General features: G+C 61.1%; 1 protein-coding gene across 1 annotated transcript in view; it reads right to left on the bottom strand.

Annotated features, from left to right (window-relative positions):
• The window catches only part of UQCRQ (ubiquinol-cytochrome c reductase complex III subunit VII), a 35172-nt gene extending 20817 nt beyond the window's left edge, over positions 1-14355 (bottom strand). The window contains exon 1 of the mRNA XM_075342334.1: positions 14268-14355. The gene's annotated coding sequence lies outside the window, so the exon portion shown is untranslated. The remainder of the gene's footprint in view (positions 1-14267) is intronic.
• Positions 14356-15155: the final 800 nt, after the last annotated feature.

Genomic DNA, 15155 nt, shown 5'->3' with positions numbered 1-15155 from the left:
GGGGCATCACACTCGGCGGCAAAAGATCGTACCCCACAGAGGTGGGTGAGGGGCACTGCTGTGTGACTGAGGGCATCACACTCGGGGGCTTGGAAAAGATCATACCCCACAGAGGTGGGTGAGGGGCACTGCTGTGTGACTGAGGGCATCACACTCGGGGGCAAAAGATTGTACCCCACAGAGGTGGGTGAGGGGCACTGCTGTGTGACTGGGGGCATCACACTCGGGGCTTGGAAAAGATCGTACCCCACAGAGGCGGGTGGGGGGCACTGCTGTGTGACTGGGGGCATCACACTCGGGGGCTTGGAAAAGATCGTACCCCACAGAGGTGGGTGGGGGGGGGCACTGCTGTGTGACTGGGGGCATCACACTCGGGGGCTTGGAAAAGATCGTACCCCACAGAGGTGGGTGAGGGGCACTGCTGTGTGACTGGGGGCATCACACTCGGGGGCAAAAGATCGTACCCCACAGAGGTGGGTGAGGGGCACTGCTGTGTGACTGGGGGCATCACACTCGGGGGCAACAGATCGTACCCCACAGAGGTGGGTGAGGGGCACTGCTGTGTGACTGGGGGCATCACACTCGGGGGCTTGGAAAAGATCGTACCCCACAGAGGAGGGTGGGGGGGGCACTGCTGTGTGACTGGGGGCATCACACTCGGGGCTTGGAAAAGATCATACCCCACAGAGGTGGGTGGGGGGCACTGCTGTGTGACTGGGGGCATCACACTCGGGGGCTTGGAAAAGATCGTACCCCACAGAGGTGGGTGGGGGGCACTGCTGTGTGACTGGGGGCATCACACTCGGGGGCTTGGAAAAGATCGTACCCCACAGAGGTGGGTGGGGGGCACTGCTGTGTGACTGGGGGCATCACACTCGGGGGCTTGGAAAAGATCGTACCCCACAGAGGTGGGTGGGGGGCACTGCTGTGTGACTGGGGGCATCACACTCGGGGGCTTGGAAAAGATCGTACCCCACAGAGGTGGGTGGGGGGCACTGCTGTGTGACTGGGGGCATCACACTCGGGGGCTTGGAAAAGATCGTACCCACAGAGGTGGTTGGGGGTGGCACTGCTGTGTGACTGGGGACATCACACTCGGGGGCAAAAGATCGTACCCCACAGAGGCGGGTGGGGGGCACTGCTGTGTGACTGGGGACATCACACTCGGGAGCTTCGAAAAGATCGTACCCCACAGAGGTGGGTGAGGGGCACTGCTGTGTGACTGAGGGCATCACACTCGGGGGCTTGGAAAAGATCGTACCCCACAGAGGTGGGTGTGGGGGCACTGCTGTGTGACTGGAGGCATCACACTCGGGGGCAAAAGATCGTACCCCACAGAGGTGGGTGAGGGGCACTGCTGTGTGACTGAGGGCATCACACTCGGGGGCTTGGAAAAGATCGTACCCCACAGAGGTGGGTGTGGGGGCACTGCTGTGTGACTGGAGGCATCACACTCCGGGGCAAAAGATGGTACCCCACAGAGGTGGTTGGGGGGCACTGGTGTGTGACTGGGGTCATCACACTTGGGGGCAAAAGATCGTACCCCACAGAGGTGGGTGAGGGGCACTGCTGTGTGACTGGGGGCATCACACTCGGGGGCTTGGAAAAGATCGTACCCCACAAAGGCGGGTGGGGGGACACTGCTGTGTGACTGGGGGCATCACACTCGGGGGCTTGGAAAAGATCGTACCCCACAGAGGCGGGTGGGGGGCACTGCTGTGTGACTGGGGGCATCACACTCGGGGGCTTGGAAAAGATCGTACCCCACAGAGGCGGGTGGGGGGCGCTGCTGTGTGACTGGGGGCATCACACTCGGGGCAAAAAGATCGTACCCCAGAGAGGTGGGTGAGGGGCACTGCTGTGTGACTGGGGGCATCACACTCGGGGGCTTGGAAAAGATCGTACCCCACAGAGGCGGGTGGGGGACACTGCTGTGTGACTGGGGGCATCACACTCGGGGGCTTGGAAAAGATCGTACCCCACAGAGGCGGGTGGGGGACACTGCTGTGTGACTGGGGGCATCACACTCGGGGGCTTGGAAAAGATCGTACCCCACAGAGGCGGGTGGGGGCACTGCTGTGTGACTGGGGGCATCACACTCGGGGGCTTGGAAAAGATCATACCCCACAGAGGCGGGTGGGGGGCACTGCTGTGTGACTGGGGGCATCACACTCGGGGGCAAAAGCTCGTACCCCACAGAGGTGGGTGAGGGGCACTGCTGTGTGACTGGGGTCATCACACTCGGGGCAAAAGATCGTACCCCACAGAGGTGGGTGAGGGGCACTGCTGTGTGACTGGAGGCATCACACTCGGGAGCTTGGAAAGATCGTACCCCACAGAGGTGGGTGAGGGGCACTGCTGTGTGACTGGAGGCATCACACTCGGGGGCTTGGAAAAGATCGTACCCCACAGAGGTGGGTGGGGGGGGCACTGCTGTGTGACTGGGGGCATCACACTCGGGGGCAAAAGATCGCACCCCACAGAGGCGGGTGGGGGGCACTGCTGTGTGACTGGGGACATCACACTCGGGAGCTTGGAAAAGATCGTACCCCACAGAGGTGGGTGAGGGGCACTGCAGTGTGACTGAGGGCATCACACTCGGGGGCTTGGAAAAGATCGTACCCCACAGAGGTTGGTGTGGGGCACTGCTGTGTGACTGGAGGCATCACACTCGGGGGCAAAAGATCGTACCCCACAGAGGCACTGCTGTGTGACTGGGGGCATCACACTCGGGGGCTTGGAAAAGATCGTACCCCACAGAGGTGGGTGGGGGGCACTGCTGTGTGACTGGGGGCATCACACTCGGGGCTTGGAAAGATCGTACCCCACAGAGGTGGGTGGGGGGCACTGCTGTGTGACTGGGGGCATCACACTCGGGGGCTTGGAAAAGATCGTACCCCACAGAGGCGGGTGAGGGGCACTGCTGTGTGACTGAGGGCATCACACTCGGGGGCTTGGAAAAGATCGTACCCCACAGAGGCGGGTGAGGGGCACTGCTGTGTGACTGAGGGCATCACACTCGGGGGCTTGGAAAAGATCGTACCCCACAGAGGTGGTTGGGGGGGCACTGCTGTGTGACTGGGGGCATCACACTCGGGGGCAAAAGATCGTACCCCACAGAGGTGGGTGTGGGGGCACTGCTGTGTGACTGGAGGCATCACACTCGGGGGCAAAAGATCGTACCCCACAGAGGTGGGTGAGGGGCACTGCTGTGTGACTGAGGGCATCACACTCGGGGGCTTGGAAAAGATCGTACCCCACAGAGGTGGGTGTGGGGCACTGCTGTGTGACTGGAGGCATCACACTCCGGGGCAAAAGATCGTACCCCACAGAGGTGGTTGGGGGGGCACTGGTGTGACTGGGGTCATCACACTCGGGGCAAAAGATCGTACCCCAGAGGCGGGTGAGGGCACTGCTGTGTGACTGAGGGCATCACACTCGGGGGCTTGGAAAAGATCGTACCCCACAGAGGTGGGTGAGGGGCACTGCTGTGTGACTGAGGGCATCACACTCGGGGCAAAAGATCGTACCCCACAGAGGCGGGTGGGGGACACTGCTGTGTGACTGGGGGCATCACACTCGGGGCTTGGAAAAGATCGTACCCCACAGAGGCGGGTGGGGGGCACTGCTGTGTGACTGGGGACATCACACTCGGGAGCTTGGAAAAGATCGTACCCCACAGAGGTGGGTGAGGGGCACTGCTGTGTGACTGAGGGCATCACACTCGGGGCTTGGAAAAGATCGTACCCCACAGAGGTGGGTGTGGGGGCACTGCTGTGTGACTGGAGGCATCACACTCGGGGGCAAAAGATCGTACCCCACAGAGGTGGGTGAGGGGCACTGCTGTGTGACTGAGGGCATCACACTCGGGGGCTTGGAAAAGATCGTACCCCACAGAGGTGGGTGTGGGGGCACTGCTGTGTGACTGGAGGCATCACACTCGGGGGCAAAAGATCGTACCCCACAGAGGCACTGCTGTGTGACTGGGGACATCACACTCGGGGGCTTGGAAAAGATCGTACCTCACAGAGGTGGGTGGGGGGCACTGCTGTGTGACTGGGGGCATCACACTCGGGGGCTTGGAAAAGATCGTACCCCACAGAGGTGGGTGGGGGGCACTGCTGTGTGACTGGGGGCATCACACTCGGGGGCTTGGAAAAGATCGTACCCCACAGAGGTGGGTGGGGGGCACTGCTGTGTGACTGGGGGCATCACACTCGGGGGCTTGGAAAAGATCGTACCCCACAGAGGTGGGTGGGGGGCACTGCTGTGTGACTGGGGGCATCACACTCGGGGGCTTGGAAAAGATCGTACCCCACAGAGGTGGGTGGGGGGCACTGCTGTGTGACTGGGGGCATCACACTCGGGGGCTTGGAAAAGATCGTACCCCACAGAGGTGGGTGGGGGGCACTGCTGTGTGACTGGGGGCATCACACTCGGGGGCTTGGAAAAGATCGTACCCCACAGAGGTGGGTGGGGGGCACTGCTGTGTGACTGGGGGCATCACACTCGGGGGCTTGGAAAAGATCGTACCCCACAGAGGTGGGTGGGGGGGCACTGCTGTGTGACTGGGGGCATCACACTCGGGGGCTTGGAAAAGATCGTACCCCACAGAGGTGGGTGAGGGGCACTGCTGTGTGACTGGGGGCATCACAATCGGGGGCAAAAGATCGTACCCCACAGAGGTGGGTGAGGGGCACTGCTGTGTGACTGAGGGCATCACACTCGGGGGCTTGGAAAAGATCGTACCCCACAGAGGTGGGTGTGGGGGCACTGCTGTGTGACTGGGGGCATCACACTCGGGGGCAAAAGATCGTACCCCACAGAGGTGGGTGAGGGGCACTGCTGTGTGACTGAGGGCATCACACTCGGGGGCTTGGAAAAGATCGTACCCCACAGAGGTGGGTGTGGGCACTGCTGTGTGACTGGAGGCATCACACTCCGGGGCAAAAGATCGTACCCCACAGAGGTGGTTGGGGGGGGCACTGGTGTGTGACTGGGGTCATCACACTCGGGGCAAAAGATCGTACCCCACAGAGGCGGGTGAGGGTCACTGCTGTGTGACTGAGGGCATCACACTCGGGGGCTTGGAAAAGATCGTACCCCACAGAGGTGGGTGAGGGGCACTGCTGTGTGACTGAGGGCATCACACTCGGGGGCAAAAGATCGTACCCCACAGAGGTGGGTGAGGGGCACTGCTGTGTGACTGGGGGCATCACACTCGGGGGCTTGGAAAAGATCGTACCCCACAGAGGCGGGTGGGGGACACTGCTGTGTGACTGGGGCATCACACTCGGGGGCTTGGAAAAGATCGTACCCCACAGAGGCGGTGGGGGGCACTGCTGTGTGACTGGGGACATCACACTCGGGAGCTTGGAAAAGATCGTACCCCACAGAGGTGGGTGAGGGGCACTGCTGTGTGACTGAGGGCATCACACTCGGGGGCTTGGAAAAGATCGTACCCCACAGAGGTGGGTGTGGGGGCACTGCTGTGTGACTGGAGGCATCACACTCGGGGCAAAAGATCGTACCCCACAGAGGTGGGTGAGGGGCACTGCTGTGTGACTGAGGGCATCACACTCGGGGGCTTGGAAAAGATCGTACCCACAGAGGTGGGTGTGGGGCACTGCTGTGTGACTGGAGGCATCACACTCCGGGGCAAAAGATCGTACCCACAGAGGTGGTTGGGGGGCACTGGTGTGTGACTGGGGTCATCACACTCGGGGCAAAAGATCGTACCCCACAGAGGTGGGTGAGGGGCACTGCTGTGTGACTGGGGGCAGCACACTCGGGGGCTTGGAAAAGATCGTACCCCACAGAGGCGGGTGGGGGACACTGCTGTGTGACTGGGGGCATCACACTCGGGGGCTTGGAAAAGATCGTACCCCACAGAGGCGGGTGGGGGGCACTGCTGTGTGACTGGGGGCATCACACTCGGGGGCTTGGAAAAGATCGTACCCCACAGAGGCGGGTGAGGGGCACTGCTGTGTGACTGGGGGCATCACACTCGGGGGCAAAAGATCGTACCCCACAGAGGTGGGTGTGGGGGCACTGCTGTGTGACTGGGGCATCACACTCGGCGGCAAAAGATCGTACCCCACAGAGGTGGGTGAGGGGCACTGCTGTGTGACTGAGGGCATCACACTCGGGGGCTTGGAAAAGATCATACCCACAGAGGTGGGTGAGGGGCACTGCTGTGTGACTGAGGGCATCACACTCGGGGGCAAAAGATCGTACCCCACAGAGGTGGGTGAGGGGCACTGCTGTGTGACTGGGGGCATCACACTCGGGGGCTTGGAAAAGATCGTACCCCACAGAGGCGGGTGGGGGGCACTGCTGTGTGACTGGAGGCATCACACTCGGGGGCAAAAGATCGTACCCCACAGAGGCACTGCTGTGTGACTGGGGACATCACACTCGGGGGCTTGGAAAAGATCGTACCTCACAGAGGTGGGTGGGGGGCACTGCTGTGTGACTGGGGGCATCACACTCGGGGGCTTGGAAAAGATCGTACCCCACAGAGGTGGGTGGGGGGCACTGCTGTGTGACTGGGGGCATCACACTCGGGGGCTTGGAAAAGATCGTACCCCACAGAGGTGGGTGGGGGGGCACTGCTGTGTGACTGGGGGCATCACACTCGGGGGCTTGGAAAAGATCGTACCCCACAGAGGTGGTGTGGGGGCACTGCTGTGTGACTGGGGGCATCACACTCGGGGGCTTGGAAAAGATCGTACCCCACAGAGGTGGGTGGGGGGCACTGCTGTGTGACTGGGGGCATCACACTCGGGGGCTTGGAAAAGATCGTACCCCACAGAGGTGGGTGGGGGCACTGCTGTGTGACTGGGGGCATCACACTCGGGGGCTTGGAAAAGATCGTACCCCACAGAGGTGGGTGGGGGGCACTGCTGTGTGACTGGGGGCATCACACTCGGGGGCTTGGAAAAGAGTGGGTGAGGGGCACTGCTGTGTGACTGGGGGCATCACAATCGGGGGCAAAAGATCGTACCCCACAGAGGTGGGTGAGGGGCACTGCTGTGTGACTGAGGGCATCACACTCGGGGGCTTGGAAAAGATCGTACCCCACAGAGGTGGGTGTGGGGGCACTGCTGTGTGACTGGGGGCATCACACTCGGGGGCAAAAGATCGTACCCCACAGAGGTGGGTGAGGGGCACTGCTGTGTGACTGAGGGCATCACACTCGGGGGCTTGGAAAAGATCGTACCCCACAGAGGTGGGTGTGGGGCACTGCTGTGTGACTGGAGGCATCACACTCCGGGGCAAAAGATCGTACCCCACAGAGGTGGGTGTGGGGGCACTGCTGTGTGACTGGGGGCATCACACTCGGGGGCTTGGAAAAGATCGTACCCCACAGAGGCGGGTGGGGGACACTGCTGTGTGACTGGGGGCATCACACTCGGGGGCTTGGAAAAGATCGTACCCCACAGAGGCGGGTGGGGGGCACTGCTGTGTGACTGGGGACATCACACTCGGGAGCTTGGAAAAGATCGTACCCCACAGAGGTGGGTGAGGGGCACTGCTGTGTGACTGAGGGCATCACACTCGGGGGCTTGGAAAAGATCGTACCCCACAGAGGTGGGTGTGGGGGCACTGCTGTGTGACTGGAGGCATCACACTCGGGGGCAAAAGATCGTACCCCACAGAGGTGGGTGAGGGGCACTGCTGTGTGACTGAGGGCATCACACTCGGGGGCTTGGAAAAGATCGTACCCCACAGAGGTGGGTGTGGGGGCACTGCTGTGTGACTGGAGGCATCACACTCCGGGGCAAAAGATCGTACCCCACAGAGGTGGTTGGGGGGCACTGGTGTGTGACTGGGGTCATCACACTCGGGGCAAAAGATCGTACCCCACAGAGGTGGGTGAGGGGCACTGCTGTGTGACTGGGGGCAGCACACTCGGGGGCTTGGAAAAGATCGTACCCCACAGAGGCGGGTGGGGGACACTGCTGTGTGACTGGGGGCATCACACTCGGGGGCTTGGAAAAGATCGTACCCCACAGAGGGGGGGGGCGGGGGGGGGGGGGGGGGGGGCACTGCTGTGTGACTGGGGGCATCACACTCGGGGGCTTGGAAAAGATCGTACCCCACAGAGGCGGGTGAGGGGCACTGCTGTGTGACTGGGGGCATCACACTCGGGGGCAAAAGATCGTACCCCACAGAGGTGGGTGTGGGGGCACTGCTGTGTGACTGGGGGCATCACACTCGGCGGCAAAAGATCGTACCCCACAGAGGTGGGTGAGGGGCACTGCTGTGTGACTGAGGGCATCACACTCGGGGGCTTGGAAAAGATCATACCCCACAGAGGTGGGTGAGGGGCACTGCTGTGTGACTGAGGGCATCACACTCGGGGGCAAAAGATCGTACCCCACAGAGGTGGGTGAGGGGCACTGCTGTGTGACTGGGGGCATCACACTCGGGGGCTTGGAAAAGATCGTACCCCACAGAGGCGGGTGGGGGGCACTGCTGTGTGACTGGGGGCATCACACTCGGGGGCTTGGAAAAGATCGTACCCCACAGAGGTGGGTGGGGGGGGCACTGCTGTGTGACTGGGGGCATCACACTCGGGGGCTTGGAAAAGATCGTACCCCACAGAGGTGGGTGAGGGGCACTGCTGTGTGACTGGGGGCATCACACTCGGGGGCAAAAGATCGTACCCCACAGAGGTGGGTGAGGGGCACTGCTGTGTGACTGGGGGCATCACACTCGGGGGCAACAGATCGTACCCCACAGAGGTGGGTGAGGGGCACTGCTGTGTGACTGGGGGCATCACACTCGGGGGCTTGGAAAAGATCGTACCCCACAGAGGCGGGTGGGGGGGGGCACTGCTGTGTGACTGGGGGCATCACACTCGGGGGCTTGGAAAAGATCGTACCCCACAGAGGCGGGGTGGGGGGGGGCACTGCTGTGTGACTGGGGGCATCACACTCGGGGGCTTGGAAAAGATCATACCCCACAGAGGTGGGTGGGGGGCACTGCTGTGTGACTGGGGGCATCACACTCGGGGGCTTGGAAAAGATCGTACCCCACAGAGGTGGGTGGGGGGCACTGCTGTGTGACTGGGGCATCACACTCGGGGGCTTGGAAAAGATCGTACCCCACAGAGGTGGGTGGGGGGCACTGCTGTGTGACTGGGGGCATCACACTCGGGGGCTTGGAAAAGATCGTACCCCACAGAGGTGGGTGGGGGGCACTGCTGTGTGACTGGGGGCATCACACTCGGGGGCTTGGAAAAGATCGTACCCCACAGAGGTGGGTGGGGGGCACTGCTGTGTGACTGGGGGCATCACACTCGGGGGCTTGGAAAAGATCGTACCCCACAGAGGTGGGTGGGGGGCACTGCTGTGTGACTGGGGGCATCACACTCGGGGGCTTGGAAAAGATCGTACCCCACAGAGGTGGGTGAGGGGCACTGCTGTGTGACTGGGGGCATCACAATCGGGGGCAAAAGATCGTACCCCACAGAGGTGGGTGAGGGGCACTGCTGTGTGACTGAGGGCATCACACTCGGGGGCTTGGAAAAGATCGTACCCCACAGAGGTGGGTGTGGGGGCACTGCTGTGTGACTGGGGCATCACACTCGGGGGCAAAAGATCGTACCCCACAGAGGTGGGTGAGGGGCACTGCTGTGTGACTGAGGGCATCACACTCGGGGGCTTGGAAAAGATCGTACCCCACAGAGGTGGGTGTGGGGCACTGCTGTGTGACTGGAGGCATCACACTCCGGGGCAAAAGATCGTACCCCACAGAGGTGGTTGGGGGGGGCACTGGTGTGTGACTGGGGTCATCACACTCGGGGCAAAAGATCGTACCCCACAGAGGCGGGTGAGGGTCACTGCTGTGTGACTGAGGGCATCACACTCGGGGGCTTGGAAAAGATCGTACCCCACAGAGGTGGGTGAGGGGCACTGCTGTGTGACTGAGGGCATCACACTCGGGGGCAAAAGATCGTACCCCACAGAGGTGGGTGAGGGGCACTGCTGTGTGACTGGGGGCATCACACTCGGGGGCTTGGAAAAGATCGTACCCCACAGAGGCGGGTGGGGGACACTGCTGTGTGACTGGGGGCATCACACTCGGGGCTTGGAAAAGATCGTACCCCACAGAGGCGGGTGGGGGGCACTGCTGTGTGACTGGGGACATCACACTCGGGAGCTTGGAAAAGATCGTACCCCACAGAGGTGGGTGAGGGGCACTGCTGTGTGACTGAGGGCATCACACTCGGGGGCTTGGAAAAGATCGTACCCCACAGAGGTGGGTGTGGGGGCACTGCTGTGTGACTGGAGGCATCACACTCGGGGGCAAAAGATCGTACCCCACAGAGGTGGGTGAGGGGCACTGCTGTGTGACTGAGGGCATCACACTCGGGGGCTTGGAAAAGATCGTACCCCACAGAGGTGGGTGTGGGGGCACTGCTGTGTGACTGGAGGCATCACACTCCGGGGCAAAAGATCGTACCCCACAGAGGTGGTTGGGGGGCACTGGTGTGTGACTGGGGTCATCACACTCGGGGCAAAAAGATCGTACCCCACAGAGGTGGGTGAGGGGGCACTGCTGTGTGACTGGGGGCAGCACACTCGGGGGCTTGGAAAAGATCGTACCCCACAGAGGCGGGTGGGGGACACTGCTGTGTGACTGGGGGCATCACACTCGGGGGCTTGGAAAAGATCGTACCCCACAGAGGTGGGTGTGGGGGCACTGCTGTGTGACTGGGGGCATCACACTCGGCGGCAAAAGATCGTACCCCACAGAGGTGGGTGAGGGGCACTGCTGTGTGACTGAGGGCATCACACTCGGGGGCTTGGAAAAGATCATACCCCACAGAGGTGGGTGAGGGGCACTGCTGTGTGACTGAGGGCATCACACTCGGGGGCAAAAGATCGTACCCCACAGAGGTGGGTGAGGGGCACTGCTGTGTGACTGGGGGCATCACACTCGGGGGCTTGGAAAAGATCGTACCCCACAGAGGCGGGTGGGGGGCACTGCTGTGTGACTGGGGGCATCACACTCGGGGGCTTGGAAAAGATCGTACCCCACAGAGGTGGGTGGGGGGGGGCACTGCTGTGTGACTGGGGGCATCACACTCGGGGGCTTGGAAAAGATCGTACCCCACAGAGGTGGGTGAGGGGCACTGCTGTGTGACTGGGGGCATCACACTCGGGGGCAAAAGATCGTACCCACAGAGGTGGGTGAGGGGCACTGCTGTGTGACTGGGGGCATCACACTCGGGGGCAACAGATCGTACCCCACAGAGGTGGGTGAGGGGCACTGCTGTGTGACTGGGGGCATCACACTCGGGGGCTTGGAAAAGATCGTACCCCACAGAGGCGGGTGGGGGGGGGCACTGCTGTGTGACTGGGGGCATCACACTCGGGGGCTTGGAAAAGATCGTACCCCACAGAGGCGGGTGGGGGGGGGCACTGCTGTGTGACTGGGGGCATCACACTCGGGGGCTTGGAAAAGATCATACCCCACAGAGGTGGGTGGGGGGCACTGCTGTGTGACTGGGGGCATCACACTCGGGGCTTGGAAAAGATCGTACCCCACAGAGGTGGGTGGGGGGCACTGCTGTGTGACTGGGGGCATCACACTCGGGGGCTTGGAAAAGATCGTACCCCACAGAGGTGGGTGGGGGGCACTGCTGTGTGACTGGGGGCATCACACTCGGGGGCTTGGAAAAGATCGTACCCCACAGAGGTGGGTGGGGGGCACTGCTGTGTGACTGGGGGCATCACACTCGGGGGCTTGGAAAAGATCGTACCCCACAGAGGTGGGTGGGGGGCACTGCTGTGTGACTGGGGGCATCACACTCGGGGGCTTGGAAAAGATCGTACCCCACAGAGGTGGGTGGGGGGCACTGCTGTGTGACTGGGGGCATCACACTCGGGGGCTTGGAAAAGATCGTACCCCACAGAGGTGGGTGAGGGGCACTGCTGTGTGACTGGGGGCATCACAATCGGGGGCAAAAGATCGTACCCCACAGAGGTGGGTGAGGGGCACTGCTGTGTGACTGAGGGCATCACACTCGGGGGCTTGGAAAAGATCGTACCCCACAGAGGTGGGTGTGGGGGCACTGCTGTGTGACTGGGGGCATCACACTCGGGGGCAAAAGATCGTACCCCACAGAGGTGGGTGAGGGGCACTGCTGTGTGACTGAGGGCATCACACTCGGGGGCTTGGAAAAGATCGTACCCCACAGAGGTGGGTGTGGGGCACTGCTGTGTGACTGGAGGCATCACACTCCGGGGCAAAAGATCGTACCCCACAGAGGTGGTTGGGGGGGGCACTGGTGTGTGACTGGGGTCATCACACTCGGGGCAAAAGATCGTACCCCACAGAGGCGGGTGAGGGTCACTGCTGTGTGACTGAGGGCATCACACTCGGGGGCTTGGAAAAGATCGTACCCCACAGAGGTGGGTGAGGGGCACTGCTGTGTGACTGAGGGCATCACACTCGGGGGCAAAAGATCGTACCCCACAGAGGTGGGTGAGGGGCACTGCTGTGTGACTGGGGGCATCACACTCGGGGGCTTGGAAAAGATCGTACCCCACAGAGGCGGGTGGGGGACACTGCTGTGTGACTGGGGGCATCACACTCGGGGGCTTGGAAAAGATCGTACCCCACAGAGGCGGGTGGGGGGCACTGCTGTGTGACTGGGGACATCACACTCGGGAGCTTGGAAAAGATCGTACCCCACAGAGGTGGGTGAGGGGCACTGCTGTGTGACTGAGGGCATCACACTCGGGGGCTTGGAAAAGATCGTACCCCACAGAGGTGGGTGTGGGGGCACTGCTGTGTGACTGGAGGCATCACACTCCGGGGCAAAAGATCGTACCCCACAGAGGTGGTTGGGGGGGCACTGGTGTGTGACTGGGGTCATCACACTCGGGGCAAAAGATCGTACCCCACAGAGGTGGGTGAGGGGCACTGCTGTGTGACTGGGGGCAGCACACTCGGGGGCTTGGAAAAGATCGTACCCCACAGAGGCGGGTGGGGGACACTGCTGTGTGACTGGGGGCATCACACTCGGGGGCTTGGAAAAGATCGTACCCCACAGAGGCGGGTGAGGGGCACTGCTGTGTGACTGGGGGCATCACACTCGGGGGCAAAAGATCGTACCCCACAGAGGTGGGTGTGGGGGCACTGCTGTGTGACTGGGGGCATCACACTCGGCGGCAAAAGATCGTACCCCACAGAGGTGGGTGAGGGGCACTGCTGTGTGACTGAGGGCATCACACTCGGGGGCTTGGAAAAGATCATACCCCACAGAGGTGGGTGAGGGGCACTGCTGTGTGACTGAGGGCATCACACTCGGGGGCAAAAGATTGTACCCCACAGAGGTGGGTGAGGGGCACTGCTGTGTGACTGGGGGCATCACACTCGGGGGCTTGGAAAAGATCGTACCCCACAGAGGCGGGTGGGGGGCACTGCTGTGTGACTGGGGGCATCACACTCGGGGGCTTGGAAAAGATCGTACCCCACAGAGGTGGGTGGGGGGGGGGCACTGCTGTGTGACTGGGGGCATCACACTCGGGGGCTTGGAAAAGATCGTACCCCACAGAGGTGGGTGAGGGGCACTGCTGTGTGACTGGGGGCATCACACTCGGGGGCAAAAGATCGTACCCCACAGAGGTGGGTGAGGGGCACTGCTGTGTGACTGGGGGCATCACACTCGGGGGCAACAGATCGTACCCCACAGAGGTGGGTGAGGGGCACTGCTGTGTGACTGGGGGCATCACACTCGGGGGCTTGGAAAAGATCGTACCCCACAGAGGCGGGTGGGGGGGGGCACTGCTGTGTGACTGGGGGCATCACACTCGGGGGCTTGGAAAAGATCATACCCCACAGAGGTGGGTGGGGGGCACTGCTGTGTGACTGGGGGCATCACACTCGGGGGCTTGGAAAAGATCGTACCCCACAGAGGTGGGTGGGGGGCACTGCTGTGTGACTGGGGGCATCACACTCGGGGGCAAAAGATCGTACCCCACAGAGGCGGGTGGGGGCACTGCTGTGTGACTTGCTGACAAGCACTTCAGGAGCTGTAATAAGCAGCCAATAGACCCTTACAATCCGTTCCTCGCAATCTCATGTTTATTTTTCCTTTAGTTTAACCCCTAAGTCGCCCCCCAGTATGTAAACAGAGAGCAGTAGACATGACAGAAAAGCTCCCTAACGTGCTCAGCTACTGCCAGTGACCGCACTGAGCCCGGGCTAGACTAAGCATCAAAGTACAATGTGAACACAGCCCTCACCTTGCCGCTGTGCGCTTCAATGCCGAGCTCAGGTCACCCTGCCACTTCCTGCGCTTATTTCCTCTTCCGGGCAGAAGGACAGAATGTCACGTGATTCAGCCTGCAGCGTGCGCTGGTCTGAAGCTGTACATGGTGCATGGGCGCCCTCTGGTGTCCAATATAGAGATTGCAGCACTAGAGATTTTTCACAGAAATCCCTGAAAGTCGTTACAATGTGTGTATTATAGAAGGACTGCAGCAATGTCACAGGCAAAGCTTCTCTGATGAATACTGCTGGGGGCTGGCAGGGTTGTCTCTTCATTTTTTTTATGGTAAACCAAAAGTCACAGATGTCAGATTTCCAGCCATTGCTTAGTGCAGATAGGCTGCCATTAATACTGGTACTTCTGCCCTCTGATGGCTGCCCTTCTGCTGTGTTCCGCAGCCTCAGCTGGAGTAACACATTGCAGGCTTTATGGGGTACACATATTGTGGATGCACAGTGCCCCCCTGATTAACCTGGTGGATGAAACTCCACCAGCCTCCAAAGTGATAAAGCTGGACGGCAGTTCTCTGTGCTGAGCCGGGTTGGACGGGGTGCCTGGGGCCCACAGGGGGGAGTTGACTCTAGGGGCCCACTGTACAGCTATATGCAGGTACCAGTCAGCCGTTATCCCCGGTATAGTGGAGCATCGACTGTAAAATGCAGGAGACTCCTGGACTACGTTGGATTACATTGGAACCTCAAGGTTTTGGGGTTTTTTAGTTTTTTTTTAAATAAATTTCCACCACACCAGGGCAATTGGGGAGAGTCGGTTACAGTGCCAGAATTCCTGCATCTAATGGTTGCACCACTTCTGGGGCCACTGCAGGCTGCTATTTTTTGGCTAAGAAGGGACCAGTAATCAT

Source organism: Anomaloglossus baeobatrachus, chromosome 4 (genome assembly GCF_048569485.1).
Source record: "Anomaloglossus baeobatrachus isolate aAnoBae1 chromosome 4, aAnoBae1.hap1, whole genome shotgun sequence".
In the NCBI taxonomy this organism is placed as follows: Eukaryota; Metazoa; Chordata; class Amphibia; order Anura; family Aromobatidae; genus Anomaloglossus; species Anomaloglossus baeobatrachus.
The sequence above is the reverse complement of the archived record's forward strand: the minus strand, read 5'-3'. Positions and strand labels throughout refer to the sequence as shown.